Source organism: Danio rerio, chromosome 10 (genome assembly GCF_049306965.1).
Source record: "Danio rerio strain Tuebingen ecotype United States chromosome 10, GRCz12tu, whole genome shotgun sequence".
Classification (NCBI taxonomy): Eukaryota; Metazoa; Chordata; class Actinopteri; order Cypriniformes; family Danionidae; genus Danio; species Danio rerio.
Window position 1 is genome coordinate 44,897,202 of NC_133185.1, and position 27,696 is coordinate 44,924,897.

A 27,696-nucleotide genomic window follows, 5' to 3' on the forward strand; every position below is an offset into this window, starting at 1 on the left:
GCTGCCCGACTCAGCCTGATTATCATTATCGATTTCTTTCTTTCCTTTGTTAAAACTATGATATATTCCAGAGGAATAAGTTCATTACGCCGGGCCTCGCAGTAACAGCGTTTTAAACCAGTAATCTGAGTCTAGACGTTTAAAGCCGGGCGAAGATGCCGGCGATTCGAGGTCCATTAAAATGATTAATTATAGATGAGAGGCCGCTCATTTGTTTTTATTTTTTGCTGGTCCGGTGGCAGCAGAGACAAATCATCGTACTCCCCAGGGCAGAGCCATTAGCCTGACATGTAATCCCACACAAACTGGCTTACTTCTGAAAAGTTGCATACAAAACCGCAAGCGGCTCCTGAGCGAGGTAATGAAGCTCATGTAGGGACTTCGTCACCGTCAATCCCCTGTCAGTTCGCTCCCGAGGGGGACGGTGACGCGTGACCACAATCAGACGTGGCGTTTCGTTCATTCGCTCTCTCTATCTTTGTCCTGACAGCCCAGATTCAGAATGGTCTTAGTAACCTGATTGGATGTTTCGCCTGCAAAGTCTCAAACCTGTCTTTGTCACTTACTGAGAAAAATGGCAATGGAGGCTTTTTTCTGACTTTGTGTTTGGGCTTGAGTCCAGGGCTCCGCTGCAATGCATTAACATGTCTCGGTCTCATTGTTGTGTATCGCCCACTAGACTGTGTCTTGCGTAGACCCCTCATTTAAATTCAGAGTGGGTTTTTGCTTTGTTGTATTCTAAGTTCATGTTAGTGGTGCAGTGTTGGCAAAAAAAGTAGAACTTTGATAACAAGAAATAAACAATATTTTAGCTGGTAGTTTTGCTTTAGGCCTGCTGTAGATAAATAAATACAGTTCTTAACCCACCAATAGGTGGTGACAAATAGAGCTGTATGGACCCTTTTCACATTTTGGGTATTTCAGCAAGCAAAGTTGTTATAGCTAGGTAAACTTAGAGCTCAGTGAATGGGAGAGTAATTGTAAACAGGGCTCGAAATTAACCTTTTTGCTTGGTAGCACTGGTGCTCCTAACTTGTAGGCACATGAGACAAAATTTAGTCACACCCACCAATTATAATCACCATCACTACAAGTTTTATACAAACAGATTTATTGCATTTGAAATCAACTCTAATCAAACTAACAAGCAAGAAAAAAAATAAAACATTAAAAAAAAAAAAATATATATATATATATATATATATATATATATATATATATATATATATATATATATATATATATATATATATATATATATATGCATGTGTGAGGAAAATATGTCTCAACAATATCCCATTATCACAAGAAAATACAATTTTATGACATAACTGAGTGACCAAAAGATGCACGAACCGCTCACCGGCCCTGCACGCACTGCTTGACATGAATGAATCTGTTAACGATACAACTGTGCTGTTGACACGGGTGCTGTCTGACATTGCACTGATGCTTTTGACATATACTGTACCTTATCATATGCATACGTCATGTTAATAGCAATACCAGTCTTTTCATGAGTAGCGATATTAGTTTAGTCAGTGCAAGCCCGTTTGCGATGGTGTATATGGTGTTAAATTTTACATATAGCTGCCACTTGCACTGCGGACAGCATCTGGCGATTATATGAAGGATTAAACAGAAGCTTTCGTGCTGGATGTGGCAAACAGTTACCTGAAAATTCCATCCCACAGACTTTTCATCCTTGAAGGCAATGGAATTCTTTTATTCACCCTTTGAAAAGTGTAGATGGTGGATTAACATTCAGCACATGATCGCTAGTAAGCTGTGTCATTATTTGTAACTTTACGTGGTTTCTAAAACAAAATCTGTCAGTGTTATTTTCATTCTCATCTTCAGCGCTGTACGATTTTTCGCGGTAGTAGCTCTCCCTGTCATCCCAAGCCAGAAGGCATTGACTGAGTGATTGACAGCTGATGATAACCAATCTATTTGTGTTCAGTTCTAAAGCAGTGGGCCATTAAGAAGAGCGCGAAGGCGGGGCAAGCATTATGGACTTGGCTTTGTTTACAGTTGACATATTCAAATAAGTTAAAGCAACATATAAACATTTGCTGTCATGAAAAAAAATATTACTTTAAAATTTTCATAACTTATAAACTTGAGTTGGAACCCAATTAATGTATTCAAATAAGTTAGAGCAACATATAAACATTTTCTTTCGTGACTAAAAATTATTAAGTTAAACTTTTCATAACTTACAAAATTGAGTTGAAACCCAAATAATGTATTTAAATAAGTTAAAGCAACATTTGCTTTCAGGACTAAAAATATTGTTAAAATTTTCATAACTTAAAAAACTAAGTTGAAACCCAATTAACATATTCAAATAAGTTTAAGCAACATATAAACATTTGCTGTTATGACTATTTAAAAAAAATTGAGTTAAAACCAAATTAACATATTCAAATAAGTTAAAGCAACATATTAACATTTTCTTTCATGACCAAAATTATGAAGTTAAATTTTTCATAACTTAAAAAAATAAGTTGAAGCCCAAATAATGAATTCAAATAAGTTAAAGCAACATATAAACATTTGCTCTCATGACAAAAATTAAGTTAAACTTTTCATAACTTAAAAAATTGCGTTAAAACCTGAATAACCAACACAATATCACGGCAATTCGTAACTTTTTCATTTAGTGGCTAATTCGTACAAATTCGTACGATCTAATTCGTACATTTTAGTACGATTTGCGTATCCCCCAATGACGGTTGGGTTTAGGGGTGGGGTTAGGTGCCACGCCTCCTTTTTAAAATCGTACATTTTCTTACGACTGAACTCGTACGAATTAGCCACTAAACTGCCAAAACGTAAAATACTTACGTTTTCTCGTGAGATCAGGCTGGAATAACGTATACAATTTATCAAAAGGTTTTCAATCTATTTTTTGCCATTGATAGTAATCAGGGTTTATAAGCAAGACTGGAGTAATGATATGAAAAATGCAGAGCAAGTTTATACGCTCCTTCTTTCTCTCTCAAGTGCCACAGCTTTGCATTAAGACTCTGGAGCAATCAGTCTCAGTTTTGGGATGTGCGCTTCAGCAATTACGCAAGCATTGAACTCTGCAGCGGGAGGACGGCTGACCTGTCGAAGTGACATTTGAACTCTGAACATCCGTGAGAGAGTTGTGGGGTAACCCAGTTTGCTTTGTGGTGGCCAAGGCTGCTGAATAAGACATGAGATGGGGTTGGTACACATTGCTGAAGAAGGACCCCCGAGGCTAATTAGATCCAAGGAATTCCCTTAAAGCCAAGCCCGAAGAGCTGAAGAGAGAGCGAGAGCCAAGGCGCAGCAACTCGGTGAACCATGGGGGAAAAACCTCAGCCACTTTCAAAGGTCACTATTGTTTAAAAAGAGCCACCGCAGTGCTTCTGTAAGCTCTCGGCATTTGTTCTGCTCATTGTCTTGTGTGTTTAAAAAAGGCTGGTGCTATTTGGGCTGCTTTCAGACTTAATTAGAGAAGGCTTGAAGTCCACATGAACCGGAAGCTGCGACCATCTTTATTTTTGTATTGTGTTGCAGTGAATTATTAAATGAGAAAACAGTGGGCGTGGCTTGCTTTTTCCAAGCTGATTGGATGTAGTAAAGTAAGCATTTAATTCAGAAAGATTGATTCCTGGAGAGTCATTACAACCTAAAGTCCGAGTCAGATCGCACAAATTTATCATGATTTCCGCATGATTTCCTTCATGTAGGGTGTCGTGGGGATTCGCAAACGAAAAATGGGCATCGAGACACAAGATGGTGTCAATGGTTTCTTTTCGTGTATTTTGGCATAGTTCATGACAACCGATACCATGCCTACGACGCCTCACAACACCATCACAGAAAGTCTAACACGTTTATTTTTTTCTTGTTCTTTACGATAAGTTCCGTCACTTGTGTGACACTGTGCCACAGTAGCACATCATTTCTCGGTTATCTCATTGTGTGCTGCCGTTAATGCGTCAGTCGGGTAGTTAAAGAAAAATAGGCTGCATATAAGATAAATCATTGGTTGTGCAAACTTTAACTACCTTTTCTAAAATATTAACATGTTTTAAGCAATTTTAAGCAAAAAAATCTGACAGTCTGGCACAAATATGCAGACATCTTCATTCTCACGGCGAGTTTCTGAGCTCTCTCATCCTTCCGATAGAGTTTGTTCTTCCGAGGTAATCTGGGAATAGTTCAGTACTGCGAATACATTGTAAAAGCATGTCCTGCTTACTCAAGTTTGTCATTAATAGTGAAAACAGTTTAATATAGGCTTCTCTGAAACTGTGCCTTTTTCACTTCACCTCAAATGTCATTCGTTATTGTTGTTTATAGACAGCTGACCAACAAAAAATGAATTAAAATTAAGATAAAATTATAGCAAATGAAATTTGTTTTAAAATAGATATATTTTTCCAAGAAAAATATACAAATTATATTTTTGTACGTGCCCTTCAATTACTCTACTATACAGTATGATTTGTTTCGCTCTGATGATTATAAGGATTTAACGAATGCTTCACTGTGATTGTATCACAAACCTCAGTTACATATTTCTACTATGTAGTAAAGTAGACATTTCATTCAGGAAGATTGGTTTCTGGAGAGTCATTAAAACCTAAAGCCCCGCTCAGATCACACAAATTTATCATGATTTTGGCACGATATCCTTGAGGTAGGGTGTTGTGGGAATTCATAAACGACAAATGGGCATTGTGACACAAGATTCAATGGTTTCTTCTCATGTAATGTAGCATAGTTCATGACAACTGATATCATGCCTGCAATGCCTCACAACACCATCGCAGAAAGTCTAGCATGTTTAATTTTTTTCTCATTCTGCACAACAAGTTCCGTCAAGTGGGTGACTCTGTGCAGTAAAAGCACCTAATTTGTCAGTTATCTCAGCGTGCGATGTCGTTCATGCGTCGGTCAGGTAATCAAACAATTGGCTGCATGTTGACTTATGGGTGGGTCACGGCTGGATAAGATTAATCATTAGTTATGCAAACTTTAACTACCTTTTCTAAAATATTAAGGTGTTTAAAGCATTTTTATCTGACTGACTGGCACAAATATGCAGACGTCTCCATTCTCACAATGAGTTTCTGAGCTCTCTCATTCTTTTAATAGAGTTTGTTCTTCTGAGGTAATCTGGGAATGTTCAGTGCTGTGAATACATTGTAAAAGCATGTCCTGCTTATTCAAATTTGTCATTAACAGTGAAAACAGTTTAACATAGGCTTCTCTGAAACTGTGAATATTTCACTTCACCTCAAATGTTATTCTTGTTTATTGGTAACTGACCAACAAAAATACATTAAAATTAAGGTAAAAAATTCTAGCAAACGAAATTTGTATTAAATATATATATATATATATATATATATATATATATATATATATATATATATATATATATATACAAATTAAATTTGTGTTTGTGCCCCACCAATAAATTATATGTGTGGATGATTTGTTTCGCTCTGAGGAAGATAAGGATTTAATCAATGCTTCACTGTGATTGTATCACAAACCTCAGTTATATATTTCTACTATGTAGATATTTCATTCAGAAAGATTGGTTATTACAAGTTATTACAACCTAAAGCCCCGGTCAGATCACACAAATTTATCACGGTTTTGGCACGATTTCCATGACGTAGGGTGTCGTGGGGATGGGCGTCGTGACACATGGTTAAATCTTTCTTCTTGTTTAATGTGGCAAAGTTCATGACAACTGATACCATGCCTGCGACGTCTCACGACACCATCTCCGAAAGTCTATCATGTTTTTTTTTTCTCGACAAGTTCCGTCATGTGAGTGACACTGTGCAACAGGAGCACATCATTTTTTTTGGTTATCTTAGCAGGTGCTGCTGTTAATGAGGCGGTCAGGTAATCAAAAAGCAGGCTGCATATTTACTTGTGGGGGGGGGTCATGGGTGGATTAGAGTAATCATTTCATTTAAATCCAAACACCTTTAGTGGCAAATCTGCAATACACACTACAAAGTCAATTCCCAAGGATGAAAAAAAGATGTTCTACATCATTATTTCCTCTTAATATAAATATGAAGGCTGTTGAATTTGAGGTCCAAGTTTATAAGTAATTTCCACAGCCTGCTTTTTTTCCATTTACTTTTACAGAGCAAATTGGCACATGTTGATATTCATTATTTTGAAAAATTTGCAAATCAAATTATTGCATGATTAAAGGATCACATTCAATGAAAGGTATAGTTGTTAAAATATGTAAATTATTGCATTTTTAATTATCACTTCATTATTTATATTTATATTTGAGCTCATAATCCAGTCCCATACAGTAATACAAGAATGAATAAACATGCCTCTCAGAAGTTTAGAGCAAGTTTTAAAAGAAAATGACAGTGAGGGTTTGCAATGATACAAAAGATTTGTCAGGTTTGAACTTTGTAGTCATCAAAGATGCTTGTATTATAGTTTTGTAAATGTTTGGGTGTGAATGCAAGAGTGCATGGGTGTTTCCCAGTGTTGGCTTGTGGCTGGAAGGGCATCTGGTGTGTAAAACATATGCTGGATAAGTTGGTGGTTCATTCCACTGTGGCGACCCCTGGTAAATAAAGGGACTAAGCTGAAAAGAAAATGATTTAATGAATGAATAAATGAAGTAACACAACTAATATTTAATACATGTTTTATTAATGATATAATGAATAAATTATGCAGTAACATGTTTTAAATACTTTTTACACATTACATTTTTTATTTTTTATTATTGTATTATTATCATTGATATCAAAATAACAAACAAATGCATCCTAGAAATAAAAACAAACACTTTAATTTAAATAATGATTAATTGATTTTTAATGAAAAATATGATCTGATATTACATTTTTATTTTATTATTTTAATTTAATATTTTTATTAATATTATTACAATTTATATTAAAATGACAACAAATTATTTCAGAAAAAAATATTTTAATTGAAATAATTACTTAAATGTAATAATTTTATAAAGTGTTTTTGTCAATATTACATTATGTTATTTTATTTATTTATTTATTTATTATTATTATTATTATTATTATTATTATTATTATTATTATTATTATTATTATTATTTATAATAAAATGACAAAAATCCTTCCAGAAATAAAGACACATTTTAATTAAAACAATTGTTTAAAAATGTTATTATAAAAAAACTGTTTAGTAATTGTTTAAAAATGTTATAATAAAAAACTGTTTTTACATATATTACATTTTTGCATTCTAGAAATTAATAAAAATATGTTTAAATTTAAACATTTGTTTTTATTTGTATAATTAAATAAAACAGTTTTTACCTATATTAAATTTTATATTATTTTATTAATTAAATTTTATTATTGTCTTTTATATTAAAATGACAACAAAAATAAAAAATTCCAGAAATAAAAAAAAAACAATTGTAATTTAAATAAATTATTTTAAAATTTTATAAAATAAATATTAGTTTTTACCGATATTACATTTTATATAATTATATTATTTGAATTTTATTATTATTATTATTATTATTATTATTATTGTTATTATTATTATTATTATTATTATTATTGTTATTATTCATAGTAAAATCACAAAAAAAGCTTTCTTTTTTGTGTTTTAGAAATAAAAAAATGCATTTTAATTTACATAATTATTTTTACTGATGTTATATTTTTATGTTATTTCATTATTTTAATTGTATAGTTTTTACTCTTATTGGTATCATTTGTATTAAAATGACAAACACAAAATCATTCCAGGAATAAATTAAAAACAAAACATTTTAATTTAAATAATTGTTTAAAATTTGTATAATATAAAAAATCTGTTTTTACCCATATTACATTTTTATATCATTTTAGTTTTATTAGTTTTATTATTATTGTTATCATTTATATTAAAATGACAAAAAAAAATCATTCCAGAATTTTATATAAAAAAAAAAACATTTTAGTTTTTTACTATTATTTTATTATTTAAATGATTTTGAATTGAAAAATGATTTAAAGATACTATTAATTATTTAACTATTTAATTATTTCATATTTAATTTAAATAATTATTTAAAGTTGTTATAATATTTTTAAAAATCTGTTTTACCATGGTCAGATTAAAGTCTTGGTATTATAAGAGACTACATTTAAAACATTTAAAAACACATGCTTTCCCCAAACTTTTATACAGTTGCGAGGATGGACTAAAAACCTTCAATTCAGTGTTACATCAACTTCAACTTGAATTTTAATTGTTCAATCACGTCACATTAATTAGGCCTAAATGTGGACTTCTCTAACTCGCAGTGGTAGAAAAGCCAGTGGATTAAAGCTCTGTAAGAGATGTTATCCTCTGCCTTAAGAGCGTGTTGAACAAGCCATGTTAACTCGTCCCAGAGGGAGACAAACATCAGTCCTAATGAGAGGAGACGGCAATTACTTCCAGTCTTTCAAAGCAAAGAAGCTATTCTGTTCCTCCTCTTTTGTGGATACGACACCCGGTCAGGGATCATCACCCGATTCTCACAAAACAAGAAGGGAAAGGCAGGCGAAGAGATGTCCTGTTGTCTGCTCCTCTTTTTATGGCTTTCTCACCCTTTTTCGCAGCAAGCTTACTCTCCAAATATGCTCCCCGTCTCCTCATGTTAATGTCATCTCTGGTGTTTGGCCGCGAAAAGGCACATCGCGGCCAGATTGGGAAGAGAGAAAGCAAACAACGCTATGATGAAATTGAAAAAAATCCAAAGTTCACATATACAGTCCTCATCCTGAATAACAAGCAAATGTCATTGTTCACTACTTCTCCTTTTTTTTTTCTCGTCTTCCCGCTACATAGTTCTTCTGGTTTTAAATGAAAGAATTATCACCTCCTTCTGCAAGCTCTAGTAGTGTTGGGCTTTTTTTTAATAAAGTGTACTGAAGTTTGCAGCAGCTGGTCTTCATTTCAGACGTTACACTTTGTTGAATAGGCAGTAGGCTTTCAGCAACATCTGCAGCTTGGAGAAATGTGAATTCACAGACAGGTACGTCATGCTTCTTTTGTCAGAGCAGAATGAAAACTCTGACTATAATGTGACGTAAGTGCAAGCCTTCTATCTTCAAGCTAAAATTAACTTGGCGAGTAATAGTAGGGTTTGGTGAGTGAAATAAAGTTGGCGCAAACTTCTGTTGTGAAACTCTATATGCATGCAAGCTGATAGGCTGATTGACTGCATGGCGCAGGGAATTAGTTGCTGTCGTCTCAGCAGCCAATGAGCTTGCTCTTCAGGGTTTTAAATGCCTCAGTGTTTTTTTACGCTAGCGTGTGCAGGACGTTTTTTGGAGACCCTCCTTCCAACCCAGCTCCAACTGTGCTTAGATCTGATACAAGGGGTTTCAAGTCGTGTGTTATAGTGTGCTATATGTCAGCGAATATACTGGCAGTGGTACTTGCTCTGCCATAATAATCAAAGCAACAGCATAGCAGAGCTATTCCACCAAGACCAAACACATCAACATTGTCGTACATCAGTGCTTAATTTGTGAATTGCGAGGTCCCGTAGCAGATCAGGGTAACGGATCCGGCAGGTTTCCTGAGGATGGACAGGTGTCACGGATGAAAGTGAGCGAGGCGGGGGTGTCGCGGACAAAAGTGAAGAGGGTTAGGGAGTCGTGGAAGAAAGTGTAAGTGAACAGCAGACGGGGTAGGAGGGCGGTTTAAGAGGGGGATCGGTAAAATGAGGTGGCGAGTCAGATTTCAGAGGTGCCGGATCCAGATCCGGTGTGTTCTAGCACAATTTAAGTCCTGCAGTACATATAATATTTTATATTTGTAATATAATATAATTAATAACTGTCACGATGGCAAAGATAACAGTAATCAGGTATTAGAAATGGGTTACTAAAACTATTATGTTTAGAAATGTGTTGAAAAAATCTTCTTTTCCTTTGGAATTATTTTACAGGGGGGTGGCCCTGATTGGCTAATCAGGAGGACCGGGAGAATTCCCGGTGGGCCGGTCCGTTTTTTGGCCGCAAGGGCCGGCGTCTCTAGCTGCTTGCGCTCTCAGCAGTCACACTTTTTTTCATTTATTTATTTATTTGACTATAGCCTCACTCTTTTTATTCATTATTTTACTGCATCTCTGCTCTTTTTATTTATTTTCTCGCAGCCCCATGAGCAAAATGCAGCCTGCAGGCTATCGATGATGTAACTATCGTTCTAGCCCAAATGGCAGCACCTTAGTGAATATAAGAATTCGAATAACTAATATTGATGAATATTACACCTGCTCAATGAAAATCAGGTGTTTCACTACATTAATAAATCTGACATAACTTGATCAGAAATTTAAAAATGGGAAAAATGCTAAAGCTATCAATCGAAAAAGAGTCTTGCAGATAACAGTACAATACTTATGTTTTATTCCAAATGCAGCAGGTATAACAGTGCTACTGTGGGCCAGTAGTCAGCACATTGAGTAACAATGCTGCAGACCCGAGTTAGAACCTGACCTGAGTAATTGTTTTTTTTTAAATTATTATTATTATTATTATTATTATTATTATTATTATTTTAATTATTGTTAAGACATATAATACTGTTTGGGTTACTAATATAGTTGTACATATATATATATATATATATATATATATATATATATATATATATATATATATATATATATATATATTTTTTTTTTTTTTTTTTTTTTTTTTTTTTGTGACCACCTTTACAAAGGACTGAATATTTATAAAGAATTTAGCACAGAATATATATTCAGATATTGCACTGATGTGGGCCGGTCTAAGGCTTGAAACTCCAGGGCTGAAAAGGAGTCCCACTCCGGCCCTGACGGGGAAGCTAATAATGTAGGAGGGCTAACAATTCTGATTCTACTGTATATATTATGTTTGCAGAAGCATTGTATTCCCAGATTGCATGAATAAATGGACAATAGCAAGTCTCGGTACTTGCTCTAGCATAATAATCAAAGCATCAGCAGCAGCATAGCAGATCTATTCCGTCAAGACCAAACACATCAACATTGCCATATACATAATCATTACCATTGTCATGACACAAATAACATAATTCATGATTAAAATTTAGAAACACTGTGCACTTCTGATTTATTCATTTGATTAGCTAAGCATTTGTTTATTTAAATGAATCCATGTTTAAATTGGTAATATTGTACATGTCCGTGTCTATCCAAAAGTAAAAAACTATACTTTAAAATACAAACAATGGAGTTTCCTATGGAATAACAAGAGAGAAATCCTCCAGTACTGTCCATCTCTACAGCAGGATACAGAGTTGTGATTAGAGTCGAGCGCTGCTGTCCGCTGGGCTCTCTGGTGTAGGCCACTCGTCCATGCGAGTCATCTCTGTACAGGCCTCAGAGGGGGTTTTTTTGGACATCCTCCCAAGATTACTCCTGTTTCTGAGCATCAGACGTCTCGGTGACATGCCTTCCCTCCCAGAGATGCTTTTAAGGGAACTCGAGCAGAAGGAGTGGGATAAATCATTTGCTCTCAATTCAGCGCTTGTGTCAATAGCGGCACCCTGTAGTTAAAGCTCATCAAGCTGACATCTATTTATTTATTTATACTCACTATTCATGTCATAACCGAAGAACAAACACGCTAAACCTCAAGCTTAATTGAACTTTTAATATTCATAGAATTAACGCCAATGCTTGCCTGCCTGTCTCAAAATAATAATTAAGACATATCAGTGTGGAATGACAATACTGGTGTTAACTGAAATTGAGAAGATCTTAATGATAGCCGGTTATGTGATGCATTTTGTTTCTACGTTAATGAGGCCGGCTTATTATTAAGATGCTGTATTATATTGGGTGGTTTGCTGCATAATCACAACGGCTTCAACGTGAAACTTTGAGTGTCTGGTACTATATCTGTACTAAAAAGAATATCTGTAAAGATATCTACTTAAAAAATGTAATCTTTCGATCATTAATAAAATGCGTGGTCATCTGAACTCCTTTGAACAAAACCAAGACCTTCTCTTCTCTGCCTTCACACCATACCACATGACATTTTCAAAATAGTGTGCAATTCTGAGTGTGCCTCACACAGGTGAGTGGGTTTGCCAAACCACCTGTAGAAAACATACTCTTTCATCTCTCTGACACTCTAACTGAGAGTTTTGCACATTTGCACCTGACGCTTTCTCACAATCACTTCATATCTCGAGAAAAAAAAGTAACATTGTACATTTATTAAGTGTGCTACAAACAGGTGAGTGGGCCTGACAAACCACTTGTAGAAACTCTCTTCTCTCAAAAAAAAAAAAAAAAAAAGGGTTTTATTTTATTTTATACGGTTCCTTTTACAGCATCGATGTTGTAATGTGATTAAAATACTTTCAGTTAAAGAGACTTTGGCCTTCACTTAGTTGTTCAAGCGTAAAACAAGACAAACAGCCTTTTACTCGTAAACGACCGTCAGAATCGACAGGCTAGAGCCTGTAAAATAAATAGAGTAAAATAAATGCTCATATTATAAAGACTTGACGGGGAAAATTTGATTTAATGCAGTGCTTCTTGTACACTCTGAGGCCCACTTTAAATCAGATATCACTCAGCTAGTGGAGATCGCTGATTTTTGAAGAAAACTGACCTTAAACGCATCAGTTTTTGCATTGGCATACAGTTGACCGGAAGCGCTTAACCCAGGTTACTGGCAAATTAAAAGTCCTATTAGCATGCTTCGACATATACCCTATTGTAAATCACTGGCTAAATGAGTAAATAAAAATGTAAAGGCTGCAACTGAGTGGCCACAATGTTCCTGGAAAGATTTTAACATTTCTATTTTTTTCTCATATTTTCTTAAGTGTATCTGAGCTTATATTAAACTTATTATGTATTTGGGACTCTTATTTTGAAAACAGGAGCCACAGGGAGAATAATTTCCACCATGCCAAGCCACGGCACACCAGATGCACCACGCCATGCATTTTAGAATTCTAAACATAGATTTCTGTCAGGGTATACACCAGTGCTGCAAGTCAGCAGCTGTCCGCAGTGCCAGTTACAACTCAGGACACTTCATATTTCTGCCACTCCACAGAGCACCATCTGATTCATTTCATGTTAAATAACATTCAAATGTGTGTGTCTGGTGTGCAATACTTCCAACTGTCATGTGCATGTCATGTCTTGTTGCCGATCGGCTTATCCGGCCTGCGACTCCCTTTACATAATTTTTTATCTGTTGCTAAATGATGACCACATGACTGCGTCAATCTGTCCTCAAACAATGGTTACAGCTTTAAATGACCTAGTGTATCGTGATGCTTCACATTCAATATGCAATGTCCTTTAAGGAGCAGCTCATAGTCAGCCATCTGTTCATAGCACTGCAAAATGCAGGATATACAGATTGTACATTTATTCAGCGTCAGCCCAAAGATCCATTTAACAGTATCTTTGGCTAACTTAACATGTAAAATTTGAAATTTGGGTGGCTCAGTGGTTAACACTGTTGCCTCACAGCAAGGTCACTGGTTCAAGTCCCTTCTGACATTTCTATGTGGAGTTTGCATGTTCTCCCTGTTTGCTTGGCTTTTCTTCAGGTGCTTCTGTTTTCCTCACAGTCCAAAGACATGCGCTCTAGATGGCTTAGATGAACTAAATTGGCTGTAGTATATGAGTGCATGTGTGTATGGGTGTTTCCCAGTACTGGATTGTGGCTGGAAGGGTATCCACTGTGTAAAACATTTGCTGGAATAGTTGGCGGTTCATTCCACTATGGTGAAAACAATGTGAAACTGCCATGTGTATTCGTAATGAGGCAACAAACACATGTAGACTGCTGAATATTGTGTTTAACGCATATTAGACACACACCGCATGACACTGCCAGAGTGTGTACACTCAACACAAAGTTTAGATTTAACGTATATTTTAAAATTTGCCATGTATATTTGTAAAATACAAATTTACATGTGTGCTGGCAGCTATCTCGCTGCAACTCTCACATGGTCATCCACTGAATCCAAGCAGGGCTACGACTAGTCAGTATCTGGATGGGAGACCACATGGGAAAGCTAGCTTGCTGCTGGAAGTGGTGTTAGTGAGCCCAGCAGGTGGGTCTATGTGGGTCCTAACACCCCAGTATTGGGGATTCTATACTGCTCAGTGAGCGCTGTCTTTCGGATGAGGCATTAAATCGAGGTCCGTACTCTCTGTGGTCAATAAAAAGATTTCCCCTCTGGCCTCTGTCTATTATGGCCTCCTAACCATAATCATAACACAATTGTATCATCACTCCCCTCTCCACCAATCAGCTGGTGTGTGGTGTGCGGTCTGGCACAATATGGCTGCCATTGCATCATCCAGGTGGATGCTGTACACTGGTGGTGGATGACAAGATTCCCTCAAAAATGTGTAAGGCGCTTTGAGCGGCCAGAAAAAGCACTATATAAATGCTAGATTTATTAATTAATATTGTAATGAGGCAGCAAACACATGTACACTTTTGAATATAAATGTTTAATGCACAGAATGCATCACCATTTTTAAATTTGTCGAATATGAAGATTTTCATTCTTGGGGTAATTTGTGGGATTTTAGATCATTCTTTTTTAACTTAGCCACAGTATGTAGATATTAATGAACACATTAACTTATTGAATAAATGTACTGTTCAACAAAATATAACCTGCTCTGCAGTCAGAATTAGTTTGAGAAGGAACACAATTTGTTTCTTATATTTTTGCAGAAATGTTGGCAGAGTCACGCACAGCCTATCCAATGATCCTGTGCACGAACTGAAACGTGTAGACCTGAAATACTCGCTTTGTTATTGGTTTCATTCCGCAGATATTTGAAAACAAGCGAAACAGTGTATCTTAAAAGCTTGACTTTAGGCTGTTTCCCTCAAACAGAGCAAACTGTTTACAATTGAAAAACAAGCCCAAGGACGCTCGGATGCTCTTGCATTGATAAGCTGACAAAAGTATGTAAGACAATGATTTCTGTTATGCATTTAAGAGCTGCAAGGCCGTTTGGCCATTGTGCGGCTTAGTCAAAATCATAACTGCACATTTTATTGTCACCCGATGTTGTTAAACTTTCATGTGAAGGTTAGTTTGTAGTTGCAGCTTTCTTTAGTCACATTCTGTATACATAGTCCAGGGTTTAACATTCACCAGCCCTGTGCCCAGCTAGCAAAGTTCATGTGGCTCAAATACGGCCCACACCAGACACTTACCGCATGTAATGATGGCATTTGGGAAGTTCGCACCTGTTTGCCAGATCTGGGCCGCAATTAAACCATAGCAGTACCACGTATTAGCCAGAATTCAACCAAATGAACCAGAACTGACCCTATTCTGGGCCACAGTTTGCTTTTATTCTGGCCCAGATCCGGCCCACACCACACTCTTGCATCCGGACAACATACTGAATGGAATGATGGCTCTAGGGTGATCCATTCCTGTTTGTCAGATTTGGGCCACAAATATGCCAAAGCAATACCACATATCGGCCAGAATTCAACCAAATTAACCAGAACTGATCCAATTCTGGGCCACAGTTTGCTTATATTCTGGCCCAGACCTGACCTACACCAGACTCTTACATCCAGACCACATACTAAATGGAATGATGGTGCTAGGGTTTGCCTGTTTGCCAGATCTGGGCCACAAATTAGCTCTACATTACTACCCATATCTACCATATTAAAGAGCTGTGGTTTGACCCCTATAACTATCAAGTGATCACTGTACTTTATCTTTAACAAAAGTGACCTATCATATGTTTCAGAATAGCAGTACAATATTTGCCACATCTTACCTCAGCTGCTTTGAGCTCAAACCATCTTTAGCCAGAGAGACTCACCCATACTCACCCATATTTGCCACATCTCATCTGGACAACTATAGGCTCACAGCCACATTAGCCAGAGCTTACCGTGTCGAATATTTGCAGAAAGTGGTCCACATATGCTTTAAGGTAACTGGGCCACATTTGCTATATCTCCTCTGAGCCACTTTAGGCTAACAGCCACATTAAACAAAGCTTACTGTTCTGAATATTCACCAAAAGTAGTCCACATATGTTTTAACGTAACTGGGCCACATTTGCCATATCTTCTCTAGGGCCAGTTTAGGCTCCCAGCCACATTAGTCAGAGCTTACTGTGCCGAATATTCACCAAATGTGGTCCACGTGTTTTAAGATAACTGGGCCACATTTGCCATATCTTCTCTGGGCCACTTTAGGCTCAAAGCGAGATTAGCCAGAGCTTACTGTGCCGAATATTTGCCAAAAGTGGCCCACATCTGTTTCAAAATAACTGGGCCACATTTGCCATATTTTCTCTGGGTTACTTTAGGCTCACAGCTGCATTAGTCAGAGCTTACTGTGCCAGATATTCACCAAAAGTGGTCCACATGTGTCTTAAGATAACTGGGCCTCATTTGCCATATCTTCTCTGGGCCACTTTAGATTCAAAGCAACATTAGCCAGAGCTTACTGTGCCGAATATTTGCCTAAAGTGGCCCACATATGTTTTAAAATAACTGGGTCACATTAGCCATATTTTCTCTGGGCCACTTTAGGCTCACAGCAACATTAGCCAGAGCTTACTGTGCCGAAAATTTGCCAAAAGTAGCCCACAAATGTTTTAAAATAACTGGGCCACATTTGCCATATTTTCTATGGGCCACTTCAGGCTCACAGCTGCATTAGCCAGAGCTTACTGTGCCAAATATTTGCCTAAAGTGGTCCACATATGTTTTAAAATAACTGGGCCACATTTGCCATATTTTCTCTGGGCCACATTAGGCTTACAACCCCATTATCCAGAGCTTACTGTGCCGAAAATTTGCCAAAAGTAGCCCACAAATGTTTTAAAATAACTGGGCCACATTTGCCATGTTTTCTCTGGGCCACATTAGGCTCACAACCGCATTATCCAGAGCTTACTGTGCCGAAAATTTGCCAAAAGTAGCCCACAAATGTGTTAAAATAACTGGGCCACATTTACCATATTTTCTATGGGCCACTTCAGGCTCACAGCTGCATTAGCCAGAGCTTATTGTGCCGAATATTTGTCTAAAGTGGTCCACATATATTTTGAAATAACTGGGCCACATTTGCCATGTTTTCTCTGGGTCACATTAGGCTTACAACCTCATTAGCCAGAGCTTACTGTGCCGAATATTTGCCAAAAGTGGCCCACAAATGTTTTAAGATAACTGGGGCACATTTGCCATATTTTCTATGGGCCACAATTAGGCTCAAAACTGCATTAGCTAGAGCTTGCTGTGCCGAATATTTGCCAAAAGTGGCCCACATATGTTTTAAAATAACTGGGCCACATTTGCCATATTTTCTATGGGCCACTTCAGGCTCACAGCTGCATTAGCCAGAGCTTATTGTGCCGAATATTTGTCTAAAGTGGTCCACATATGTTTTAAAATAACTGGGCTACATTTGCCATGTTTTCTCTGGGCCACATTAGGCTCACAACCACATTAGCCAGAGCTTACTGTGCCGAATATTTGCCAAAAGTGGCCCACAAATGTTTTAAGATAACTGGGGCACATTTGCCATATTTTCTATGGGCCACATTAGGCTCAAAACCGCATTAGCTAGAGCTTGCTGTGCCGAATATTTGCCAAAAGTGGCCCACATATGTTTTAAAATAACTGGGCCACATTTGCCATATTTTCTATGGGCCACTTCAGGCTCGCAGCTGCATTAGCCAGAGCTTACTGTGCCAAATATTTGCCAAAAGTTGCCCACAAATGTTTTAAAATAACTGGGCCACATTTGCCATATTTTCTATGGGCCACTTCAGGCTCACAGCTGCATTAGCCAGAGCTTGTTGTGCCGAATATTTGTCTAAAGTGGTCCACTAATGTTTTGAAATAACTGGGCCACATTTGCCATATTTTCTCTGGGCCACATTAGGCTTACAACCGCATTATCCAGAGCTTACTGTGCCGAAAATTTGCCAAAAGTAGCCCACAAATGTTTTAAAATAACTGGGCCACATTTGCCATGTTTTCTCTGGGCCACATTAGGCTCACAACTGCATTAGCCAGAGCTTAGTGTGCCGAATATTTACCAAAAGTGGCCCACATATGTTTTAAAATAACTGGGCCACATTTGCCATATTTTCTATGGGCCACTTCAGGCTCACAGCTGCATTAGCCAGAGCTAATTGTGCCGAATATTTGTCTAAAGTGGTCCACATATGTTTTGAAATAACTGGGCCACATTTGCCATATTTTCTCTGGGCCACATTAGGCTTACAACCGCATTATCCAGAGCTTACTGTGCCGAAAATTTGCCAAAAGTAGCCCACAAATGTTTTAAAATAACTGGGCCACATTTGCCATGTTTTCTCTGGGCCACATTAGGCTCACAACTGCATTAGCCAGAGCTTAGTGTGCCGAATATTTGCCAAAAGTGGCCCACATATGTTTTAAAATAACTGGGCCACATTTGCCATATTTTCTATGGGCCACTTCAGGCTCACAGCTGCATTAGCCAGAGCTTGTTGTGCCAAATATTTGTCTAAAGTGGTCCACATATGTTTTAAAATAACTGGGCTACATTTGCCATGTTTTCTCTGGGCCACATTAGGCTCACAACCACATTAGCCAGAGCTTACTGTGCCGAATATTTGCCAAAAGTGGCCCACAAATGTTTTAAAATAACTGGGCCACATTTGCCATATTTTCTATGGGCCACATTAGGCTCAAAACCGCATTAGCTAGAGCTTGCTGTGCCGAATATTTGCCAAAAGTGGCCCACATAGGTTTTAAAATAACTGGGCCACATTTGCCATATTTTCTATGGGCCACTTCAGGCTCGCAGCTGCATTAGCCAGAGCTTACTGTGCCAAATATTTGCCAAACGTGGTCCACATATGTCTTAAGATAACTGGGCCACATTTGCACCTACACATGTGAGCCACTTTGGGTTTAGACCCAGATTACCCTAAAATGACTATGCCGCATTTTTGCCAACATTTATCCTCCATCATTTGGGGCGAATTTACCATTTTTCACATGGGCCACATTAGGCTCACATTCAGATTACATTTTGCCATAAGTGCCAAATCTTTGCCTTAAATGACCCATATTTGAATTGTAATCTTTCGCCATTTTATAGTTGGGCCACTTTTGGCTCACATTCATTTTGTCTATGCCGAAGGAAGACCACCAGTGCCACATAACTGCTTAAAGTGGCTCACATTCGTATGCTATCTGGATGTTAACATTTTAACTTTTGAAATGGCCGTTTTCCAATTTTAATTGGATTTTCTTCAGTTCATTTGAGGCTAACTGCCCCTTTTGTTAACAAACTGGCCTTCAGAGGGAACTTTCAAAAGGTGAAACAGCAAGCCATCATTATCAGATCAACAAAAGCGCAGCACTTAAAACAACACTGATGAAGTTTTTATTTCAAACGCATTTATTCAAGTAAAATGTTTGTGTTCAGGTACAAAGATCACATCTGCTAGCGTTTAAAGGGTCTTTATGATGATCTCTGTGAGTATTTTTAGTTAATACACCTGAAAAAAAGCAAGGATAATTGCTAAAGGCTGTGTGCCGCTGTGTGGTACAACACCTAAACTCAGGATGAAAGTGATTAATCCACCGCGCTACCAATTCCTGCCGGAGAACGAGAGAGGGAGAGACATCTCCAGATGTAAGACCAAATCCAGGTATACATTACAAAATAGGTCACATTTCCCAGAATGCCCCTTTCTCTCTTGTTTCCAAAATGAAATTGCTCCATTTTTCTCCTTCCACATGCTGAATGACTCGAGGTGTCTCAAGGGCCCGGTGTATCAAGAGGGCAGACACAGAAGTAATTCGGTCGGGGCTGTTCGTTAGGCTCTGTGTGGGACTTTCTCAACAGCAATTACGCCGGGATGATTAATCCATCGTGTTGACCCGCTCAACACAAAGAAGATGATTGGCCGCGTTAAGGCTCCAGCTTGGAAAGCGTCGCACCAGGGCATATTTGCAAACATGGTGGTCACAAGAAGGTTTAACATGGTTACTCCAGTCTCTGGCGCTCAGGAGGAGAGCATGAACCATCTGGGATCTGTGCCACTTGGAGAGTCACGGGATGCCAAAAGCTGCTCGGAAATGCCAGCGTGTGAATTCACACCATAATATATTGGCACTTGGCTTTCTGGAATTGTGGGACTTGGATGTTGGACTCTATTGACAGTTTAGGAAGCTCTCTCTCTCTCTCTCTCTCTCTCTCTCTCTCTCTCTCTCTCTCTCTCTCTCTCTCAGTAAATCAATACTTGCTTTCTCGCCATGACAAATGTAACAAATGTATTGCCAAAGCATTTATAGAGTTTACATTAAAAAGATCTTATACAGTATACGCTAACTGGCCACTTTATTAGGTACACCTGTCTAACTGCTTGTTATCGCACATTTCTAATTAGCCAATCACATGGCAGCAACATTTAGGCATGTAGACATGGTCAAGACGATCTGCTGCAGTTCAAACTGAGCATCAGAATGGGTAAGAAAGGGGATATAAGTGACTTTGAACGTGGCATGGTTATTGGTGCCAGACAGGCTGTTCTGAGTATTTCAGAAACTGCTGCTCTACTGGGATTTTCATTCACAACCATCTCTACGGTCTACAGAGAAGGGTCTAAAAAAAATAAAATATCCAGGGCACAAATGCCTTGTTGATGCCAGAGGTCAGAGGAGAATAGCCAGACTGGTTCCAGCTGATAGAACTACAACAGTAACTCAAATAAGCACTCGTTGCAACTGAGGTATGCAGAACAGCATCTCTGAATGCACAACATGCAGCCAACACATATGCAGCATCTGTGTGATGCTATCATGTCAATAAGGACCAAAATCTCTGAGAAATATTTTCAGTACCTTGTTGAATCTATGCCACGAAGGATTAAGGCAGTTCTGAAGGCAAAAGGGGGTCCAACTCGGTACCAGTAAGGTGTACCTAATAAAGTGGCCGGTGAGTGTATATAAAAACATAGCAAAAGTAAACACAGTAAATTGTAGTAGCAAAAAATAATAATAAATCAGAATAAACTGCACAGTTAACAATCAAAAATCAACATTTTGGATAAGTCAGTAACAAATAAAGATTAATAATCAGTATATTTACAGTGATTAATTTAAAACCATATGCAGTGTATGTAAAACAGAATGATGTATGAAATAAATGCATGAGTTAGAGTAATCCTGATTCTTCCCTACAATTAAAACAAACACACTGAAAACTTAAAATAAAACCCATTTGTCGCATTTAAATTAGCGTGAGATAATTCAAAGTACTTCCAGCCACTCAGAATCCACACTCATTTCCAGGAGCAATTAAAGTCAGTGTCATATTGCTTTCCCCATCTGGACATCAAAGCCATCCTTAACGGCTTGTTTTAACGCCTAAGTGCTTTGCCTGTTTAGAGCAAACTCATTCGTGTGTGTTTTTTTTCTTCCCTCCCCCAAGTGATACAAACATAGCTTACAATTGCATGCTGGGATTGTTTTCCGGGACTCACAGACCAGAGGCTAAGTGTATGCAAATGAGCACAACAGTTAAGTCAATCAGTCTGTCTGCTCAAGTCTCAGTCATTGATGGAGTTGAATTAGAGAGAGAGAAATACATCATAGAATAAAATAATATATAGAATAAAAACGTCAGTGATGCGCTTACATACTCAAACACATACACACACAAATGCACTCTAAACTATTACAATTGTTAGTAAAAGTCAATTTTTCCAACTTTTCAGGGATAAAAAGTGTTATAAGAAAGATCAAAGTCCCATAATGCAATTTAAAAGCAGAAATAAACAGAAGAAATAAAAACCTGAATTACAAAATAAAAAATAAAAAAAACTAATTTATGGATATATGTTACAGTGCATCCATCCATTTATCTATTAGTGAAATTTTGTATCATCCATCCACCCATCCATCCACCAGTGATGTGGTATAATCCATCCATCCATCCATTAGTGAAATATGGGATTGTCCATCCATCCATTGGTTAAATATCGTATCATACATCCATTAGTGAAATATGGTATCACCCATCAGTGACACATGGTATCTTCCATCCATTCATACATCTATTAGTGAAATATGGTTTCATCCATCCTTCCATCCATCAGTGACATATGGTAATATCCATCCATCCATCCATCCATCCATCCATCCATCCATCCATCCATCCATCCATCCATCCATCCATCTATTAGTGAAATATTGTATCATCCATCCATCTATCCCTCCATTAGTAAAATATGGTAAAATTCATCCACCCATCAGTAAAATCTGGTATAATTCATCCATCCATTAGTAAAATATGGTATAATCCATCCATCAGTAAAATCTGGTGTCATCCATCCATCCATCTGTCCCCCATTAATAAAATATGGTATAATTCATCAGTCCATTCATCCATCAGTGAAATATGGTATCGTATCATCCATCCATCTATCTCTTCATCAGTAAAATCTGGTATAGTCCATCCATCCATCCATTATTGAAATATGGTATAATCCATCCACCTATCCATTAGTGAAATATGGTATCATCCATCTATCCATCCATTAGTGTTATATGGTATCGTCCATCCATTCATCCATCCATCCATCCCTCCATCCATCCATCCATCCATCCATCCATCCATCCATCCATCCATCCATCCATCCATCCATCCATCCCCATATTAATGAAATATGGTATCATTCATAAGTCCATTTATCCATCAGTGAAATATGGTATCATCCATCCATCCCTCCATTTGAGAAATATGGTATCATCCATCCATCCATCCATCCATCCCTCCATTAGTGAAATATGGTATGAACCATCCATCCATTAGTAAAATCTGGTATAATCCATCCACCCATTAGTGTAATATGATATAATCCATCCATCCATCCATTAGTCAAATATGGCATCATCCATCCATCCATCAATTAGTAAAATATGCGATAATCCATTCATCCCCTCATCCACCCATTAGTGAAATATGGTATAATGCATCCATCCTATCATCCATCCATTAGTGAAATATGGTATAATGCATCCATCCTATCATCCATCCATTATTGTAATGTGGTATTATCCATCCATCTGTCCATCCATCCATTTAAAGAATTTTTCCTCACCAAGGTCACATTCTTTCAGACTGAAAATAACTAATAACTTCAGCAGTGCTTTCAATAAAAAAGTAGTTTATTTATTCAAAGTGATGCAAAGTTGATTTCAGCATCATTACTCAGTCTCCAGCGTCACATGATCCTTCAGAAATCATTCTAATAAGCCTGAATTGCTGCTCAAGGTGATGCATTTTGCTTTAATGAATATGAAGTTTGTTGAAATGAATTTCTTTTGGGGCATTAAAACATCCTTTATGGTCAATGTAATGCATTTTTACTGGAAATCGAGTTTATATGTTTAAATTAAAACACTTCTCATCCTAAACTTTTAAATGGAAATATGTGTGCACGCAGTTAAACTGATTTACGTTTCCATCATAACACACAGAATCAGTTTTCTATTTTCTTCCTCATTCTTTCTTTATCTCTCTCTCTCTAATCTCTCCCTCTCTCTCTCTATTTCCTCCCCTCTCCAAACTGCGGTGACAACTAGATGTGTCTGTGGCCTTTATACACGGGAAAAACTATTCATTCCTTCTGAGAACCGTATGATTTTTTTTCCAAGCCGTAGGGAGACTTGATTGGTTCCAGGGAAGAAATACCAGCTAACAAATCACACAGGACTGCATGCTCCGAGATCGTCCACCAACCAAATCTCCACGGCCTGATGTGCTACACAGAAATCTGAAGAGAAGATGTGCCGCATCCTCCACATAACCACTCAGAGACATCCCAATCGGGGAGAAACATGCTCCCCTTTGCCCCCTAAACTTCTCTGTTACCATGCCGTCTTGAGGTACCCAGTTGCTCAAACTTGTTTGCAGCTTCTGATTGGCCAGGAATTATAAAACCTGGCAGAAGTCTAATCAGTGAGATATGAGTAATGGGGTCTCAGCCTCCCCCTCGTAATGAAGTCAGCATCTCTGGGACCTTCCCCAACAACAAGCGGCCCGTTCTGGCATCTTCAGATAGTCCCTCCTCTCCCCTCGTCTTACTGGCCTGTGTCTCTCTGGAGCGCTCAGGATGTAGCAGCTGCTTGTTGCCTTTGATTTAGACTTGCCCTAGATATGCTCCCTAATGAGCTGAGTGCCCAATCAATAATTTACCTGAGTCTGAGTGAGAAGCAGGCGGATCAGAGCTGTTTAAAAAGAGAACGGCAATCAGTGCTATTCACAAACTGCTTCTTTTTGACTCATCCGTTCATTTATTCTCTCTCTCTCTCTCTCTCTCTCTCTCTCTCTCTCTCTCTCTCTCTCTCTCTCTCTCTCTCTCTCTCTCTCTCGCCTGTTTGGAGTTCAGTTTACAAACCACCATTGACTAAAAATGTTAAAGATCTTCAGTGTAGGGTGTTAAAGGGTATTATTGCAGTCAATGCTTTTATTTCAATACTGAATCCAACTGTGCATGATATATGTCCTTTCAGTCTGATCTCACGAGAAAACGTAAGTATTTTACGTTTTGCCAGTTTAGTGGCTAATTCGTACGAATTCGTACGAGTTCAGTCGTACGAAATGGTACGATTTTAAAAAGAAGGCGTGGCACCTGACCCCACCCCTAACCCCAACCATCATTGGGGGATAAGCAAATCGTACTAAATTGTACGAATTAGATCGTACGAATTCATACGAATTAGCCACAAAATGAAAAAGTTACGAATTGCCGTGAGATTGTGTTGGTCCTTTATGTGATGAAAGAGAGACAATTTTTCATTGTTGTATGCATTGTGAAAGACTGGGGGCTTTATTCAATTTATTGGAGGTTATTTTCCTTTCCGTTGATGAGATGTTTACAAAAACTGTGTTTGTGTTTGGTTTTAAATATGGAAAGAAAGAAAAATTAAAAGAGCGTCTGTTAAACTTTATAGTAGGACAAGCAAAAATGGCCATATACATGAGTGGGAGGCACAAGATTTTGTATGAGACCAATCATAAAGTTGAACTGATTTTTAAAGAGCTTATCAGAGCAAGAATAAGGCATGATTTGAATTTTTATTTGTCAATGAACGAGTTGGACAAGTTTGAAGACATGTGGAGTGTAAAATTATGTTGTGTTGGGTTGAAAATAATGTATTGATTTTTGAAGAAAATATAGTGTGATTTTGAAATGTGTTTGTTTAAAGCAATGAAACATGTTGTAGTTTAAAATTTTTGTATTAAATAAAAGTGTATTCAAAATTCAAAATTCTCTCTCTCTCTCTCTCTCTCTCTCTCTCTCTCGCTCAATTCAATTCAATTCAATTCAATAATTGCTTTATTGGCATGACAATTGTTACAAATGTATTGCCAAAGCAGTTATAAAGTTTACATAAAATGTAACATACATATATAATAATAATAATAATAAAACACAGTACACACAGTAAATAGTAGTAGTAGCAAAAAATAATAATAATAAGAATAATAACATGATATTTTTATATAAAAATTAAATAAAATATCAACAATCCATCATATTATTCAATATATCACATTAATATTCAATATATTATATTATTATTCAACATTAATTATTCATACAAATCAATACAAAAATAGATCAGAATAAACTGTACATTTTTAGGATAAAAAAGTGATCTCTCTCTCTCTCTCTCTCTCTCTCTCTCTCTCTCTCTCTCTCTTTCTCTCTCTGTATTCTCTAATTGTTGTCTGTGTTTTTGATTTGCTAGTTGTCTTAAGTTTTTCCTTATTGCTTTACAATCAAAGTCATACCATTTTTCATTATCTTGTTTTTGTTTAAAAGTTTTCTTAGTAGTTTTAATATTAGACATTGTTGGCAAATAATCAAAGATGTAATTTATGTTTTCTACAGCTACATTAACACCATCTTCATTATCAGGATAACAATTTTCCATAAATTTATCCAAAAGTAAAACTATTTGGGGGTCTTCAATTGCGTTCGTGTATTTCTCAAAGCTGTCTTGTACCCATCTATAATAATTTTTAATGTTACACAATTTGTGAAAATATATTAGTATTTTTGTTCCTTTTTATATAAAGTGTAATTTGGCTGTGATCTGATAGAGGCGTCTGTGATCATGAAGTCAACTGTTGAGCTACCGAGAAATGAGCTATAGGTGTATCTGCCCAGAGAGTCTCCTCTCACCCTACCATTGACCAGATACAGACCGAAGCTTCGACAGGGCTCAAGTAGGAGCTTTCCTTTCTTATTTATTTGGGCATCAGAGTTATTCCTAGAAATATTTACACTGTTTTGTTGATAACTCTGTCCAAATATGTATTCTCATACATATATATATATATATATATATATATATATATATATATATATATATATATATATATATATATATATATATATATATATATATATATATATATATATATATATATATATATATATATATATATATCTCAGGGATCTTTTCAGTGTTCTGAAGAGGCTAATAATTTAGTGTAAATGTACAAAATGCAGTTGTGGAACTTTTGAGTCCGTAATGACAGGAAAGATTTACTTGTTCACATTAATGCACATTTTGTTTTGGATTTCTTCTTTTTCTTTTTGCCCCCCTTGCATGTACTGGTTCCTCATGGTACTGCACTCCTCCTGACCCGCAGTGTCCTGGATGTCCAGCAGACACTTCCTCAGTCAGTCACCACCTGCTTCCTGTACGACTCCTCTATCGTTTGATCGTATTCATCCACAAAATGGTTCTGGATGAGTTGGATGGTGAGAGAGCTTTTGCCTACGCCTCCAGCTCTCACGACCACAAGCTTATATTTGGTCATTCTTCACCCCAAAATATCAACGATTTTCAGTTGTTTACGGTTATTTTCAGTGGGTGGAGGTGATTAAAGTGACGAATACCACGCAGTCCAGCAGCTTCTTCCGAGCATCAGCATGCATCTTGCATTATAATGAACCAAACATCTGTAGACCCAAACAATCCAGAGTGGTATCCTTTCAATGAGAGGTGCAGGACGGAGGGCTTGATGGATATCTGACCGATAACCGACACTAATAATTCCAGTTCGAATACGGTTATACAACAGATGACTAATGCACTTTACTTACAGTGTAATAGCACATGACAACGTGCTACAATATATTCGATGCTGCGCGATCACCAGCTTTTGACAAGCACTAAGGGCAGCATTAGTGCAGACTGGCTTGCTGCTTAAATCTCTCTCTCTCCTTCTCTCTCTTTCTTGTTGGGCAAGTTACTTCTAAAATGTATTCATTTACTCTTTTGTTACTGATTACAAAAGTAATTAGTAGGGCCAGACAAAATCTGTGGACTTTTTTTGCTATTTCTGCACAGAGTTTTGTAAAAACAAATCTGCGGATTTATGTGATTTAATGACTTTTGGGAGTATTGTAGCTAAAAACGTAATATATTATAAAAAAAAAAACCTTTTTAACTTTTATTTAAATGTTCTGTTTGATTTGAGCATTTAGAAATTAAACTTATGAGATGGTTGTTTATTTTTATTAGTGATACGAAATATGTAATGTAATTGTAAGTTTGGCCAACAGTTTTGTAGAACTTGATGTTTCCCCATTCAGACAGAATG

At 37.0% G+C, this 27,696-nt stretch overlaps 1 protein-coding gene and 1 pseudogene across 13 annotated transcripts in view; one reads left to right on the forward strand and one right to left on the reverse strand.

The window, feature by feature from the left end:
* kirrel3a (kirre like nephrin family adhesion molecule 3a) overlaps positions 1–27,696 on the forward strand; it is a 532,195-nt gene that overhangs the window by 388,242 nt on the left and 116,257 nt on the right. The window lies entirely within an intron of this gene.
* Positions 26,537–27,305, reverse strand: LOC573682 (v-Ki-ras2 Kirsten rat sarcoma viral oncogene homolog pseudogene; annotated as a pseudogene).